Source organism: Drosophila novamexicana, unplaced genomic scaffold (genome assembly GCF_003285875.2).
Source record: "Drosophila novamexicana strain 15010-1031.04,08,12 unplaced genomic scaffold, DnovRS2.1 tig00000877-arrow-arrow-pilon, whole genome shotgun sequence".
NCBI classification, from domain to species: domain Eukaryota; kingdom Metazoa; phylum Arthropoda; class Insecta; order Diptera; family Drosophilidae; genus Drosophila; species Drosophila novamexicana.
In genome coordinates this window covers 842,260-860,177 of record NW_020824831.1, presented here as the reverse complement: position 1 = coordinate 860,177, position 17,918 = coordinate 842,260, and positions in this window count along the sequence as shown.

Sequence of the window (17,918 nt, the reverse complement as noted above, 5' to 3'; positions counted from 1 at the left end):
CAGCTTAAGCTAGTTATATATGAAGGGGTTAGTTATATACCAATGAGTATTACACATACCATCCGATAGGCCTCAAATCATTTTCAAAGATCTCTGCTTAAAAATGATTTAAGGAATGTTTTGCACATTTCTAGAAATCCATTCTTTCTTGGTATAAGTAGGAATCAAAGATTTGGTGGGTAAAATTTACTTGTAACGTGATTCATACTTTTCACAGAATTAAAGCTTCCTCGTTAAAAATGCGGCTCAACGATTTTTAAGGCGAAGTTATAAGTCTCGTCCGATTTGTTTTAAGCCTTTTTTCCAAGCCCTACATAAGAACTTATGAAATACGTGTTCCACCGATTTTGAAAATTCCATCCTTAAAACTGTGGTAATTTTCGGAAAACGGTTGCATGAAAGTTTGTTGCTTAACACCCGAAGACATTGCAATTTTCTATGGGCGGGATGAATAAGTAATATTCCAAATTTTTAGCACACATCTTTCCCCGGGCAAGGTCGCTAGTTATTTATTTATTTTGTATACTAACAATCTTTCATAGAACAAGCAAAACTTTACAGAACGCATTCACATATTTATTGACTTTTTCATCATATTATAAAAAATATACCACTTCGTGCTTATCATGTTGTTGTCAACTCGGCGAAGGTCAATTTTAAACAATCGGAAGAAAAACAAGCAAAATATTTCCTTAGTATTTTATTTCGAGTTTATACTATAAATATGCAAACAAATTTCTTGTGTACGATTCGGAATGTGCGAGAGCATCCGTTTTCAGGCGGGATTAAATGAAGCCTTTGTTCTGTCCCCTAGGAACCAAAGGACTGGCATTCGGTTCACGTAATTCATTTCCTGATTGCACAAAGGCACTGGCGACAGCCTTTTTGATTGATGCGTGTAAAGTCCCTTTCAGCTGGCATGCAAATTGGCCAACGCATGGGCTGCACGCCCTTCCCACTCTGCCCCCTCTCCCAACAAAAGCCATATGCGTCAGCCCAACCAAGTGTCCTGCTGCGGACAGCTCATTTGACAATTTGATAGATGCAGGGGCATAAAACTTACTGCGAGTAACCAACCGGACAGGCAAAGAGACACGCGCAGCGATGTTGGGGCGACAGGGGCGAAACACATTCCCAGGACATTAAATTTTGATATGATTTTATTACGGCACTCGTAAAGGCAAACATTTTATGCGTACATCACACGCCCTGTTAGCCAGGCGACTATTTACCATTTACCATACACATAAAACCAAAAGAGCAGTCATTGGACAACCGGACGGCAGTGAATTTGTAATGGTCGCAGTTTTCCTATTTAAATTAAACCGCGTAAGCGATCCTAACAGCTTGCGTTTGTGTAACGACGCTATAGCGATCAGCTTTTGTCTGTCATGGTCAGCTGCGAATGAGTCAGCCGCTGCTATAAACCGCCTGCGTGCACGTTGGCAGCGCAGCTATCTTCCCTCTAATCCGGGAAAGAAAAAAGCTCTGAGACCCTATATAAGCCTGCAGGTCCCGGATATAACCCTTTTTTTTTTCAAAAGTTACTTTACCATCGAAGGTCTGGCTACGGCGGTGCGGACATAGCCCCACCAAAATATTAATCTAAAAGCAACAAGTTCGGGCATCAGTCGTTTAATTCGTTTAATTTAAATTCCAACTAAATTGAACCAAAAACAACAAAAAAATAAAAAGAAAAACCCTAAAAGTAACCGATTGGCGAAATAAATTTTTTTTGTTCATTTGATGATAACCTTTCGCTCCGCCACCCGGCCACCAGCACCTCACCGGCATATATTTCTTTGTGCCAAGATCTGGTCACAGTTTTAACCAGTTCTTGCTTGCCTGCCGAAAGTAATTTTTGGAGGAATAAATCTTGCCGCCGCCGTCTCTGACAGAAAAACCCACTTATTTTGAGGCAGCCGCCACGTGTGCCAATTGGACGGCACTGTAATTTCTTGGGACGGCAATGACATTTCTGCCCCCATTAAATAGACGTCAGCCTCAACGGCGGATCAGCTGCCATACCCTTGCTCATGCCAGCAAGGGCAGGCGCCGTTTCCACAGTTTGGAATCCGGAAGAGGCAGTAGCCTTCTGGGCCCCATTGACGCGCCGCTGATCAGAAGCCCAGATGACATCGCCAATTAAGTTGGCCGGAGCGTGCAGATGCATGAAAATTGCTGTTAAATGTTTTTAGTAAAAAAATTGTTAACTAAATCTTGTGAGAGACTTCCAAAAGTTTGTGAAAAGTGCATTTATTAGGCCCTCAAAAAACCGCGTGCAAGTGCAGTGAAAAAGAAAAATTGACATCTATATACATAGCTTTATATATATAGAAAGGAATACTAGTATAAATCTATCCCCCTTCTTGTAGAGTCCAAAGTCATTTCAGAATTTTTTTTATATTTTTTTTCCCACTTATTTTCGGAGAGTATCTTCTTAGTACTCACAATTTAAAAACCCTCCTGTGCCATAATAATATAATCAAAACAATTTAAAGCCCCACAGAAGACAAAAGAAAACAAATGAAAAAAAAATTAAATAAAATTTGCTGCAAACTCTCCGCTGGAAGGCCTTTCATCGAGGAATACATGTAAGTTTTTAACCTTTTGTTTTGAGTATATTTTCTTATTTTGGCACAGATAAGCACAGCCAAACTGACATGCGCACCTGCTGAGTTTTTTTTACTTTCTGTTTCACATTACGCTTTAGCTCCGATCAATATGTTTATGACCGTGTCAGTCTGGTGAATGCTTATCATCTTTGATTCTACCTACACCCCGCTCAATTACTAGCTGAAACAGAAGCAACCTAAAAGAAAAGATTTTTAACAGAATCAAATATATGTACACAAAGATGTATCATCGTATTCACCGATCAGCTGGTTGCGCTGCGCTCCGATTTGCCCATGCGCTTTGAGCTTAACCTTCTGTTGCCCATATTTTTTTCGACCATACAATTAACCATCAACTACAATTGTATTGACTCTATTATAATAACTTTTTTTTTTGCTTTTGCCGAATACACTTTAGTTCAATTTACGAATGTCATTTTTTTCTTACCTAGCTATATTCTATAATTATTAAAATGCACTTTAGCGAAATTTGGAGAGTTTCTTTTTGATCAATAAGAAAAAAAAATATTAACTGAATAGTTTATAAAATGAATTATTTTTGAAGAATCTTTGAGACATTGTAAAAATATTAACGGACTAGTTTTAGTTACTGAATTATTGTTGAATCATTAATGCCACTTGTAATAAGATGCAGATTATCTAACGGAAGGATTCAGTTTCATTGAATAATGCTTTTGTTTATAATAAATATTAATTACGGATTTTGATTATGAATTGCTAAGTTTTCTTTCCTGGTGACATGGTGATATAATGTAGTAGAAGAATGTTTTTTTTGGGATCTTCAAAACCTTAAACGCTGAAGATCATGGTTGGGAGGGTATCGAACGCGAGAGTCAGCTTACATCCAAGACTTCGCCTCTTCGGAATATATATGCCCTAATGAAAGCTATCACCATTGTATTGGCACTTTAAGTGCTCGTTAAGTTATGCCTGTTTGAGATTTTGTTTCTGCGGAGTATCGGTCTCCAATTTAGATTCTGTAGGGATCCTAAAATAAAATTGTGTATGCAGGTCGAGACATGGCAAAAAGAACCCCCCCACCCGAAAGAGCTAGGGAACAAGAGGATCCCGCCCTGCCATGCTAACTCAACCACGAGGGGCCTCGGTGACTACTTCCCGAATTATTTTGTGAAGATTGGCTGCCAACCGCCGTCACCGTTGCTACCCGATATGTATTGCTAGAGTAGCTTCACCACAGTACTTGCTACATAAATTTTTGGCGCCCAATCATGGGGCCCGAGGTTGTCTATAAAAAAAAAAAAAAATAAAAAAAAAAAAAAAAATGAGTCTTTATATTATTGTCCACGCACGCTGACGTCGATGTGACTGGTTTAGTCTATCTTCCGCATGCGCAGATACTGGTAGTATACAAGATAGTAATTAGGACTACGATGCTTACAATTCAGAGCTTGAATTATGCCGAGAATCTGACCTTACTATATTGTTGAGTGCCTATATATAAACACGACTATAGTTATTAACACCAGCTATACAATCGGTCCCATACATTTGCTCGTTTTCTTTCTTATAATTTTGGAGAAACAACAGATTAGGTTTGCTTAGGTAGAAATACTTTCAAATGCAATTTTAGAATACTGCATATTTTGCTAAGATATCAGTACTGATTGCTACTTGATAGCTTGTTGATGGTTAAGTAAATCTCAGTCTTCGTGGAGCCAAAAGTTATAAAGTTAGATTGAATGGTTTTGTATTAACGATACTATCAAAGATAGTTAGAATGTTGCCCGGAACTTGGCCATATGCTGCTTTGCATATCCTTGCCGAACATTTCTGATTAGATTAAAATGTTGAATATTACAAACCGCTTTCTATAGTAGTTTCAATAAACCAGATAAATTACCTACTTTCATTGAGGCGATTATATTTCGTAATTAAAAAAAAAAAAAAAAAAAAAAAAAAAAAAAAAAAACAAATAACTTCGACTTTATTATATTACCAAACCAATGTCACGAATCAGGAAAATATGAATGAAGCATGTTGCCTTTACGCAGCCCACAAAATGTACAGCCGTCGTCAGAGACCGCTGATAACCACTGTGTTCTATGCCAGTTAGTAATGGACAATACACAGTCTTGCTATTGCACCCCTTGTAGGCATGTTTTCCACAAACTTTGCTTGGAAGGTTGGTTGGTAAACCATGCTAAATGTCCCAGTTGTAGTGCTGTGATTGATCCAGCCTCAATTAAATTAGTTGTTGGAGATTGCTCGCCGAGAGGAAAACAATCTGCCCCACCTCCACCTACTAACATAGGGAGAACGGTAACGCGCAGTCTAGCAAAATCTCTTAATCCTGGTCCGACCCAGAGTGGCGAGAATCCAACAGCAAGGTTATTAGATGTTAGTGATGTACCACAATCAGGACTCGACGCTAGCAATAGCACGAATCCACCTGAAATCGCTCCTGCACGACCAGCTCCTGGTGTAAGAAGAAGAGGAAGACCCACTCAGTCCAATTATACCCGCCAAAATCTGGGAGTGGACTATAGGATAATTCAGGAGATGATCGAACAATCAATTACTCGCGTTATGTCATCACTGCAAATACAAGCACCACCCTTTCCAAGAGTGTTGCCAACCCCGATCCAGGTGTCGCCTAGTAGTTCGTCATTCCGAAATGGGAAAATTGCTGACACCATGCAAAAATGGAATCTTCATTTTGATGGGTCTACCGAAGGATTAGGGGTAGAAGAATTTCTGTATAGAGTCAAAACATTGACTGATGAAACTTTGGACAGCGACTTTATGGGTCTCTGTAAGCACTTACATGTGCTATTTTTAGGCAAAGCCCGTGACTGGTACTGGCGGTACCACAAGCAGGTAGACCACATAGTCTGGACTGAATTTTGTACTGCACTTCGCCATCAGTACAAAGATTATCGGTCCGATTTTATGAGCAAAGAACTGGTAAGAGCTAGAAAGCAAAACCCTGGGGAATCATTTGTGTCGTTCCATGACGCTGTAGCGTCACTGATCGATAAATTTGCAATTAAAATTGACGAGGAGGAGTTAATCGAAATTTTAAAAAATAATTTATTACCCGAAACCCGACATAAACTGCTATACCAGCCAATAAGTTCAGTTGGCCATCTACGTAGATTGGTCCAAATGAACGAGAATTTAGTTCATGAGCTCAGTTGTCGCACTGATGGTATGAATAAATCCAGAACTATTGGCCGTCGCCAAGTATATGGACTAGAAGAGTCTTTTAATGAACCGGAGGTAGAAAATTCAGAAGATACAAACTTTGACATCGCAGCAATTCGTAGATGTCATACCAACTTTAAATGTTGGAACTGCGAAGAGCAAGGGCATCTGTGGGAAAATTGCCTTGCTGACCGCCGTATATTTTGTTACGGATGCGGGGCACCCAACATTTATAAGCCCCAGTGCCAAAACTGTATCCGTAAAGCTTCGGAAAACCAACAGAAGGGTGCATCCAGCAGCAGTCGGATGCCCCCAAAAATCTAATTAATTCCCATACGAACTTTGTAACTGTGGACCGAAGCAAAAGCTTGGTCCCTACACCGACTTTAAAGTCACATTCCAACAATTTAGAAATAGCTAAAACTATTAAATTACGATTTTTACCGTATCATGAACGGTTAGCTAATTATTTGCATGTCCGAAATAAGATTTTTTATGAAGAAAAACCCCGTATTTCTCAGCGTACGCAGCGCTTGAAAAATTATTATTCAAAAATCAAGCAACATAGCAAGCTTTTAGTTTCGACCGTTTTTTGCAATCCCACCGATATGCGCAGCTATGCCGAAGTGTCGTTTTTAACCTTTACCGAGCTTGGTCTATTGGATACAGGCGCGAATATTAGCTGCATAGGTTCTACGCTTGCGCAACAAGATTTTACCGTAATGCCGGAATTTAAGCCTATTAAATCGCATGTCAGAACAGCAGATGGCCATAGTCAGAAAGTCATCGGAGTGCTTGAAGTTAAAATGCAGTATAAATCGGCTACCAAGTCCTTGAAACTGTATGTGATTCCTTCTATAAACCAAAATCTAATTTTGGGTCATGATTTTTGGAGAGCCTTTGAGCTCGCACCAAGCATTATAAATTCTGTAGAACTAAAATCAATGGAAAAAGAGCAGGAAACAGAGTCGATTGCATACCCTTTAGATAGCCAGCAAACGCAACAGCTGCACGTAGTAAAGCAGTTGTTCCCCAACGCTGTTGATAGATTAGGCCGCACAACATTGATCCAACACCGTATAGATATAGGAGACGCACGTCCAGTGAAACAAAGATTCTATCCTGTAAGTCCGGCCGTAGAAAAGTTGTTATATGCAGAAATTGATCGCATGTTGCAGCTTGGAGTTATTGAGCCGTCGGTAAGCGCCTGGAGCTCGCCTATGCGACTCGTCCTTAAGCCCAACAAGGTTCGCCTTTGTCTGGATGCTCGAAGACTGAATGACGCCACAAAAAAAGATGCTTATCCTTTGCCGAGCATCGATGGCATTTTTTCGCGGCTACCTAAGGCGAATATAATTTCCAAACTAGATTTGAAAGACGCCTATTGGCAAATAGAACTTTCCGAGGATTCAAAGCCTCTCACTGCTTTTACGGTCCCCGGAAGACCGCTATATCAGTTTAAGGTCATGCCCTTTGGCCTTTGTAACGCGCCTTCTACCATGTGTCGGTTAATGGACGAGATAATTCCTTCTGACCTGCGCTATTGCGTGTTTGGATATTTAGATGATCTGTGTATTGTGTCCGAAGATTTCAGTTCACATCTGGCGGTATTGGTTCGCATCGCTGAGCAGTTTAGAAAAGCCAACTTGACTTTAAATATTTCGAAAAGTCAATTCTGTGTAACAAGTATCAATTATCTTGGCTACGTGATTGGTAGCGGAGGTATTTGCACAGATCCGGAAAAAGTAGCTTGTATTGTAAATTGGCCGCCGCAAAAAAACTTGAAGCAAGTTCGAGGATTTCTAGGAGTTTGCGGTTGGTATCGTCGGTTTATATGCAACTTTTCCGATCTCACTTGCCCCATAACGGACGTATTATCGACAAAGAAAAAGTTTGAGTGGACCCCTGAAGCACAGACCGCAATGGACAACTTAAAAACAGTGCTAACATCCTCGCCGGTTTTAAAAAATGCTGACTTTAAGAAGAAATTTTTCTTACATTGTGACGCTAGTGATTTTGGCATTGGCGCCGTTTTAGTACAGATGTCTGAAGATAATGAAGAACAACCGATAGCTTTCATGTCAAAAAAATTAAACCGTGCGCAGCGAAACTATAGTGTTACCGAGCGTGAATGCCTAGCAGTCATATTAGCCATCGAAAAGTTCCGATGTTATTTGGAACTCCAGGAATTTGAAGTGGTTACCGACCATTCTAGTTTGCTATGGCTTATGCGCCAGCAAAATATATCGGGTAGACTGGCACGATGGGTTTTTAGACTGCAACAATTTAAATTTTCCGTCTCCCATCGGAAAGGCAAAGACCACATTGTTCCCGACGCTTTGTCTCGGTTGCCTGAGAATGAAATCGCTCAATTAGACATGGGTCCTGTAATAGATCTTGAGTCCGATACATTTATGGACGCCAGCTATGTACAAATTAAAGACAAATTTTCCCAAAATTTTACTCAGTTTCCGGACATAAAAATAGTTGATAAGTTTTTGTATGTACGCACCGAACATTCGAGGGGAGACTCGTCACAAGAAAGTCCTTCGTGGAAACTATGGGTGCCTGATCGACTTAAAGTCGATGTGCTCAAACAAGCCCATGACAGCATAACGTCGTCTCACGCCGGCATGCAAAAAACCATTGAGAGAATCCGCAGACATTTGTTCTGGCCAGGATTAGTTAAAGATGTACGTGAATACATACGAAATTGCGAGATATGTAAAGAAACTAAGGCTCCAAATTATACCCTTCGGCCACCTATGGGTGCTCACATCCCAACTTGCAGACCATTTCAAAGGCTTTATATTGACCTGCTTGGGCCATACCCTAGAAGCAAAAGCGGTCATGTGGGATTGTTAATAGTCTTAGATCACTTTAGCAAGTATCATTGGTTGCAGCCCCTGAAGAAATTCACCTCAGCTGTGATACAAAAATTTCTTCTTGAACAAATTTTCCATTGTTTTGGTGTGCCACAAACTATAATAAGTGACAACGGCACCCAGTTCAAAGCTCGTGAGTTCAATGCCTTCTTAGCCGAACTTGGCATTAAACATCTGTATACAGCTCTATATTCACCGCAGAGCAATGCTGCAGAACGAGTTAACCGCTCAATACTCGCCGCCATTCGCTCGTATTTAAAACAGGATCAGACCCATTGGGATGAACATATTACAGGGATTTCATGCTCCTTAAGGTCTGCTCTGCACCAATCGATTGGGTGTTCTCCATACCGTGCCCTATTCGGGGTGGATATGATCACTCATGGTACCGATTACAAATTATTGAAGGAGTTGTCCTTATTGGAAGAACCGCAGGCCCCCCTGTTGCGGTCTGACCATTTGGCATTGCTAAGGACAGATATTCAGAAAAACATCAGGAAAGCCTATGAGCGCAATGCGGCTCAATATAATTTACGCAGCAAGCCTGTTTCTTTCGTGAAGGACAGGAGGTGTTCTGTCGAAATTTTGCGCTTAGTAAATTCTCACACAATTTTAATGCTAAACTGGCTCCCCAGTTTATTAAATGCCGTGTCAAAAAGAAACTCGGAAATTGTTTTTATTCCCTTGAAAATCAGCAAGGAAAAGAAATTGGTACTTTTCATGCCAAGGACATTAGAGTCTAATTCCCGCTAATATACCCGTCTAACGGTAGGATATTATCGGGTGGTGTAATGGTCGCAGTTTTCCTATTTAAATTAAACCGCGTAAGCGATCCTAACAGCTTGCGTTTGTGTAACGACGCTATAGCGATCAGCTTTTGTCTGTCATGGTCAGCTGCGAATGAGTCAGCCGCTGCTATAAACCGCCTGCGTGCACGTTGGCAGCGCAGCTATCTTCCCTCTAATCCGGGAAAGAAAAAAGCTCTGAGACCCTATATAAGCCTGCAGGTCCCGGATATAACCCTTTTTTTTTTCAAAAGTTACTTTACCATCGAAGGTCTGGCTACGGCGGTGCGGACATAGCCCCACCAAAATATTAATCTAAAAGCAACAAGTTCGGGCATCAGTCGTTTAATTCGTTTAATTTAAATTCCAACTAAATTGAACCAAAAACAACAAAAAAATAAAAAGAAAAACCCTAAAAGTAACCGATTGGCGAAATAAATTTTTTTTGTTCATTTGATGATAACCTTTCGCTCCGCCACCCGGCCACCAGCACCTCACCGGCATATATTTCTTTGTGCCAAGATCTGGTCACAGTTTTAACCAGTTCTTGCTTGCCTGCCGAAAGTAATTTTTGGAGGAATAAATCTTGCCGCCGCCGTCTCTGACAGAAAAACCCACTTATTTTGAGGCAGCCGCCACGTGTGCCAATTGGACGGCACTGTAATTTCTTGGGACGGCAATGACATTTCTGCCCCCATTAAATAGACGTCAGCCTCAACGGCGGATCAGCTGCCATACCCTTGCTCATGCCAGCAAGGGCAGGCGCCGTTTCCACAGTTTGGAATCCGGAAGAGGCAGTAGCCTTCTGGGCCCCATTGACGCGCCGCTGATCAGAAGCCCAGATGACATCGCCAATTAAGTTGGCCGGAGCGTGCAGATGCATGAAAATTGCTGTTAAATGTTTTTAGTAAAAAAATTGTTAACTAAATCTTGTGAGAGACTTCCAAAAGTTTGTGAAAAGTGCATTTATTAGGCCCTCAAAAAACCGCGTGCAAGTGCAGTGAAAAAGAAAAATTGACATCTATATACATAGCTTTATATATATAGAAAGGAATACTAGTATAAATCTATCCCCCTTCTTGTAGAGTCCAAAGTCATTTCAGAATTTTTTTTATATTTTTTTTCCCACTTATTTTCGGAGAGTATCTTCTTAGTACTCACAATTTAAAAACCCTCCTGTGCCATAATAATATAATCAAAACAATTTAAAGCCCCACAGAAGACAAAAGAAAACAAATGAAAAAAAAATTAAATAAAATTTGCTGCAAACTCTCCGCTGGAAGGCCTTTCATCGAGGAATACATGTAAGTTTTTAACCTTTTGTTTTGAGTATATTTTCTTATTTTGGCACAGATAAGCACAGCCAAACTGACATGCGCACCTGCTGAGTTTTTTTTACTTTCTGTTTCACATTACGCTTTAGCTCCGATCAATATGTTTATGACCGTGTCAGTCTGGTGAATGCTTATCATCTTTGATTCTACCTACACCCCGCTCAATTACTAGCTGAAACAGAAGCAACCTAAAAGAAAAGATTTTTAACAGAATCAAATATATGTACACAAAGATGTATCATCGTATTCACCGATCAGCTGGTTGCGCTGCGCTCCGATTTGCCCATGCGCTTTGAGCTTAACCTTCTGTTGCCCATATTTTTTTCGACCATACAATTAACCATCAACTACAATTGTATTGACTCTATTATAATAACTTTTTTTTTTGCTTTTGCCGAATACACTTTAGTTCAATTTACGAATGTCATTTTTTTCTTACCTAGCTATATTCTATAATTATTAAAATGCACTTTAGCGAAATTTGGAGAGTTTCTTTTTGATCAATAAGAAAAAAAAATATTAACTGAATAGTTTATAAAATGAATTATTTTTGAAGAATCTTTGAGACATTGTAAAAATATTAACGGACTAGTTTTAGTTACTGAATTATTGTTGAATCATTAATGCCACTTGTAATAAGATGCAGATTATCTAACGGAAGGATTCAGTTTCATTGAATAATGCTTTTGTTTATAATAAATATTAATTACGGATTTTGATTATGAATTGCTAAGTTTTCTTTCCTGGTGACATGGTGATATAATGTAGTAGAAGAATGTTTTTTTTGGGATCTTCAAAACCTTAAACGCTGAAGATCATGGTTGGGAGGGTATCGAACGCGAGAGTCAGCTTACATCCAAGACTTCGCCTCTTCGGAATATATATGCCCTAATGAAAGCTATCACCATTGTATTGGCACTTTAAGTGCTCGTTAAGTTATGCCTGTTTGAGATTTTGTTTCTGCGGAGTATCGGTCTCCAATTTAGATTCTGTAGGGATCCTAAAATAAAATTGTGTATGCAGGTCGAGACATGGCAAAAAGAACCCCCCCACCCGAAAGAGCTAGGGAACAAGAGGATCCCGCCCTGCCATGCTAACTCAACCACGAGGGGCCTCGGTGACTACTTCCCGAATTATTTTGTGAAGATTGGCTGCCAACCGCCGTCACCGTTGCTACCCGATATGTATTGCTAGAGTAGCTTCACCACAGTACTTGCTACAAATTGTTTATGCGGCCACGCATCAAAAGCCGCTTTCAAAAAACAATTCAAATGCAAATTTACATAAGCCATTAAATTTTTTGTCCATTGTGCTGCCCGTGGACCTCTTGTCCTCATCCTCGTGTTGGCCAACAGATGTTTGCCACACAGCCACAGGCTGCGCTGAGACGCTGCTCAGCTCTTGTCGTCGCAACATCCGAGCGACGCAGAGCGGCAGGTATTCTTATGATGAGGTTTTTTGCTTTTGTACTGCTAGGTAGCTCATCCTGGTCTTTTGTGCCCAACCCCTTTCAACACCAGTTTTGTAAAGATTACGGGCTTTGAATTGAGGGTTTCTATATTTTCTCTCTTAAATGCAAAGAAAAGGAATAGAATTCATATTATATTCTGTTGTTAAATATGTGACATATTTCGTTCTTGAATACACTTACATTAAATATAATTCATCCATCATTTCAATCAGAAGTGATACAAAAAGGGGGAAAATAAAGGATTGGATTAAGTACTATAAATAATTGAATTATAAGATAATTATAGATAATGGAACTATAAGAAATAGGTTAATTGAAATAAGCTTTTCTTGTATTTAGAAATTCAAATTCCTAAAAAAAAGAAAAATTAAATTATTATGAACCTTAACATTTCTTCTTCATTTTTTTTTTTATTATTTTCTGTCCAAATACGTTTCCTTGTCGAATATATATATAATATGGCACCTTTAACTTGCGCGTCTTGTGCTTAAGGAGATACATAGACACGCCGCAAACGAACGCAAAAGATTAAAGTGTCCTTTGAACTAAATGTTTCTTTGAACTTAATGGCTTTCTTTTAGATATATTGCATTAGCATACTGTCACGGGTAAATATCTGTTCCAAAACGCTTAAACATCTGTGCCATCTCGTCAAGTTTAAAGTGCCCCAACGCAGCTAGAAGCCACACCTCCATTGTCAGGGCTGACAACAGGCTGTGGCTGCCACGTACGAGTAAAACCCATATTAAAATCGCACAAAGACTCATAAAGTCTGCCTGACAGGCAGACAGTAGCCGAGCGAATGGCGCGAAAAATATTGCATTATTAAAATGCAGGTGAGGTTAACGTAAAAAGTATGCGGCTCAAATGCCAAAAGCCCGCTGACATGCTGCATGCCATTTAGGCCAATTTGTTGGCCAAATTGGGCATTCCGCAAGAAGCTGCAGTCCAAGCCACGTTCCGTGTGAGACAAGCGATGCCACTGCCATTAGCTAATTAAGCGCCCAAGCTTTTTCAGCGCCCATACACAAAAAAGGAACTAAAAACGCAGACAAATGCCTTGCAAGGCAAAGAAAAACACGAAAAAAAAAACCAAGAAAAACTACATTAAAATGCAAAACATCTTACACTTAACATTCGGCTCGCGTTGAGTGTATATTAAAAATGCATTGTTCAACAATTTAATAAACTTTGGCTCAGCTTCAAGTTTACTTCAAGTTTACGTTTTTGGCTTCTTGTTGGCTGCGCTTGTCGGAAATAGCTAAGAATTTGATTTTTCGAATAAATTGGCTGCTTAACTTTGTGAGCTTCACTTAAAAATAGTTGCATTGCGTTTACTAAGTGAGTGTTGTATAATAACCATACCAAAGCTATTGAAAAAAAGTATGAAAAAAGTTTAACATGTAGGAAAACCACTTTTATGTTGCATGAACACAGCCAAAATTAACTATGTTCATATATGTATTTGACTTAATTTCGTAAGTTTTTCTTGTATGCCTCTTTGCGAAGCCCTCCCTTATAGCGTTGCATACCTTAGCCTAACGTTACCCAACACTGCTCTCTATTAGTTCATGTTTTGTTTTGTTTTGCAGTTAACATTCACATAAAAATAAATATTGAAAGCAATCGAAGCTGCTAATCTTAGGAAACATCAAAGATAATCCCTAATGTTTTTTTTAGCATTTACCAACACATCAAATTAAATGGGTTGTTTGGGTTTTTAAAAAAATATCTCTTAAAATTAAGTTGTCTCCTTTCTTTGGTTGCTCTACCCGCAATATAGTTGAACCAAATGATTTGCAATTTAAAAATACTCTGAAATTCATTGAAATATTTCTATGTACATAATTAAGCATTCTTTTAAGAACACTTGACGGCACTCTGATATATCACAAGTATTTTGTATTTATTTAATTTGCGTTTTAATTAAATTTTCAGCGCCCGAAGCCACAACGAGTTAATTATAAAACTGCTGACTCTTGTCAACGCCGTTTTGTCAAGACAAACCGCAGACTATTATGTTTATAAATGGGATTATTATAGAAAAGATGAGTGTCAGCAGAATTCACAATTATCAGTAAAACTAATTGCATATGAATTACAGAATGAGAAACAGCCTGAGGTTAGCAGAATGATGGCCAACAAAGGGTAATGTAAAGGCTGATTATGTTCGCACATCTGCTACTGACAAGCCTTCAGTCAATCTCGCTGCGTAGGCTTTACGGGTGTATCACACGATTTCGCTTCATTGCCTGTTTTGTTAACCAACTAACTGGGTAACTGAGTTACTGACAAGCTGTTCCCTGTGCTTTCGCATAGCCATTTTCTAAATATTAACATTGTCATGTTAGCAATCGTATACCCTGCCATTGTGAGCTCAAGGGGTATATAATTAGGTGTAGCTAAAACAAACTTAATTTTAGTATAGGCGGCGTATAAGAAACATATATAACATAATAACAAGCACAAATGCACTAGTCAGTAGAGTTTAACTTGAAGATATTCCTTGCCCAACGCCAAGCTGGCCTTACGAACAATTTAGCATCCTTCTTCGTAAATAAACGACAACACACATAAATAGATCTGTTGTGCTTCTTCTTGGCTTAGCCGCGCACTGTTGCAAATGCACTCTCAAATAACTTCGGTGCTTATAGTCTGTCTTTATGAAATTCTCAAGTCTTAAACACAGTTTACAGTGTGAATATGCCAAACCGCAAGAATTAGCATTTAAGACGAACGAGAACCTACAACATACCATGTTTGCTGCTTCGATCTCCTTTAAAAATCGATAGTCGTCGATATTATAGAAATGAAAGGATATATCGACTTAATATGATAAGCCTGTATTGCGAATGGCTTACAAGAATATATATTTTAAAATTTCTCTAGCCTCTTGTAGTTTCCGAGGCCGACACGTTTACACAGACAGACAAAGGGACAAGCCGACGGACAAGGCTAGATCGACTCAGCTCGTTGTCTTGCTTTCTTCTACCTGTCACATACATTTGCATAAAACCAATGGGTCCAGTGCTTTAAAAAGCACAGTATTTTGAGTAGTTCATAGGTATTTTATAGTATATACTACTCCGCTTTCGCTGTTACTCGTGACTGTCAAATGCAAACGTGCTTCAAAGTTGAGTCCCATTTGAGCCCAGTTGGATGAGGAGGCGGAGGCCATTACTGGCAAAAGTTACTCAATGTTCATTGATGAGCACAAGCACACACACAAACGCACAAGCACAAGCACAGTAACAGCCATACACCCACACACATAAAGAGTTGTGCGTGCTTTGGCGTAGCTGCTGGATAATTGAAAACATGCTGGAAAAAAAGCTGCAAAATGTCGGTCGGGAAAATCGCTTGCAACCTGCAGTTGACCAAAATGAAGTGCAGCAAAATGGAACATTAAACCTAATGAAAGAGTTGCAAGTGATAAGGTTGCCCAGCCAAGTCAATATATTTTTGTAACTAGGTTTTTCTTAACCAACTTTGCAGATGTTTTTTTGTGTATCCTTTTGTATAGCTCGAAGTTGTGATGGTTAATTTTTAATTTGTATTTAAACTAAGTTGTATAATTTATTCTTGATTTTTATATATATTATATATTGAGCGGAAAAATAAATCTGATCAGGTTTTAAAATGCATTAAATATTTTTTTCTTAGAAAAGCCACTTATCTTCAGCTAAATTGACAATGATAGCATTGTTTTTCAAAAGCTACCTTGAAGCCATTGCCGGTTGCCTGCTCTCTGTTAATCTCATTCTGTGTTTTTTCATGATTAATTACAAATAATTTATATGATGCACTAATTAATTTGACATTTACGGGCTGTTTGTTCAGCTGACAACTGGGCCCAGCTGAAGGACACACGCACACACACACACACAATGTCCGTGTAAATGTAATTTTTCCGGCTACGCCTTGCTGTGGTTGCTTTCCTGGTATGCATGCATTTTCCAATATGTAATTTCTTTCATCAAGGTAAACATTTTAATAAGCACACACTAATTAAAATTTCATCAGCCTGTAAAAAAACAATCATAGTTCCGATGAAATGTGTAGTTTGATTAACGTGCAATTTGTTTCATGCTAAAATACTCGAGGGATAATAAGGGAAAATGTTAAAGATATAGTTAAACAGCTTGGCACACGTATATTTCAATTGTCACAGCAATCTATTATTAAACAGTAGTTGAAACTGTTCTGTGTATTGGATATCTGCACTCAAACGAGTTTCTTTACTTATTTTACATGCTCGTGGCAGTTTACTAAGCGACAGCTTCGCACATTTTGTCACATTGTGTGGCATTTGCCGCATGACAGCAAAAATTATTGACAAATAATATCAATTTGAGCCATGGCAAACCAGCCACAGACAGTATTTTATGATATGAGTATGGATAAGCTCCTTGGTTTGACGCTGACTGATGCTGATGGATGACAGTCGTAAGTTGACTAAGCTGCCAATCACCTAGCCATAAGACATTTACAGCATGTCTATCGAATTTTATATTAAATATGCAAGTGTTTCTCTAAGTATATACCATAAGTTTGTCCCATAAATATGTATACATATATACACATTTTTGTTGTTGTAATTTTAAGGTTCCTCCACAACTTTTATGACACTGCCTACGCAACTTGGTTTTTGTTGATGGTTGGTGCAAGATTAATATGATAGAAGACTGTGCATATGCTTGACGCTCAGTGTAGCATCAACATGATAAACGCTGATGGGCGCTCATAAATTAGAACAGTTTTTCTTTTATTTAAATTTGTTATTTAACGCACATGCAGGGTACTTTAAATGCGAAATATGTTCACTCTAAAATTTAAATACATCCGCCCTAGAGTATGCTGCAAACATTTTGCGCAATTCAAAATTTTCGATTATTTTCAGAGAAAGATTTTGCTGCCACGCTAACATGTAATTATGTAACTTTATTACACATTTTCCACTCATTATTACGTAATGAGCTCCGAATAGGGTACGCAGTTGGCTCTGCAGGCATATTAAATATCATTCGGGTAGCTGCCTAAAATTTAACCGACATTTAAATTGCGAATTTCAGCTGCTGCCTTGCCATTTGCTGTTTCTTTTCTTTTTTCCTAAATATCATTGGCTCGCCAGCTATATTAAAAAATGTTTATATATGTGCGTCTGAATTCTGGACTGCGCTTTGACCAACACAGCGGGCACATACAAAAATGAATACAAAATAAATGTAACTTTTAATGAATCGTGCATACCCTTCACGAAATATAGAGAACTATTTTTGATCATATTTTGATCGTGTTATCACTAAAACTGAATTCATACAACGTATATACTTATTATTATTCGAATACCATTTTTCATATTTTGTCTGGATTCCGATTGCTTAACCAAATAAATATATATTAAAAGATCTTTTTTCTTGCCTTTTTTAAAACACTGTTTTGGTTTATTAATGTGTCTATGCACACTCAAGAAAGGGTATACGAGAGCCAAGCCAAATTTTCAATTCAGTCGAGACGTCGCTGTTGTGGCTTTTACATTACATTTAACTTTTCTCGCCTTATATTTTATTCAAATGTTTTTGCCGCAGATAAGTTGCTGCTGCTTGAGTGCCTGACGTTTCGATTGCCGTGAAAATTTGAAA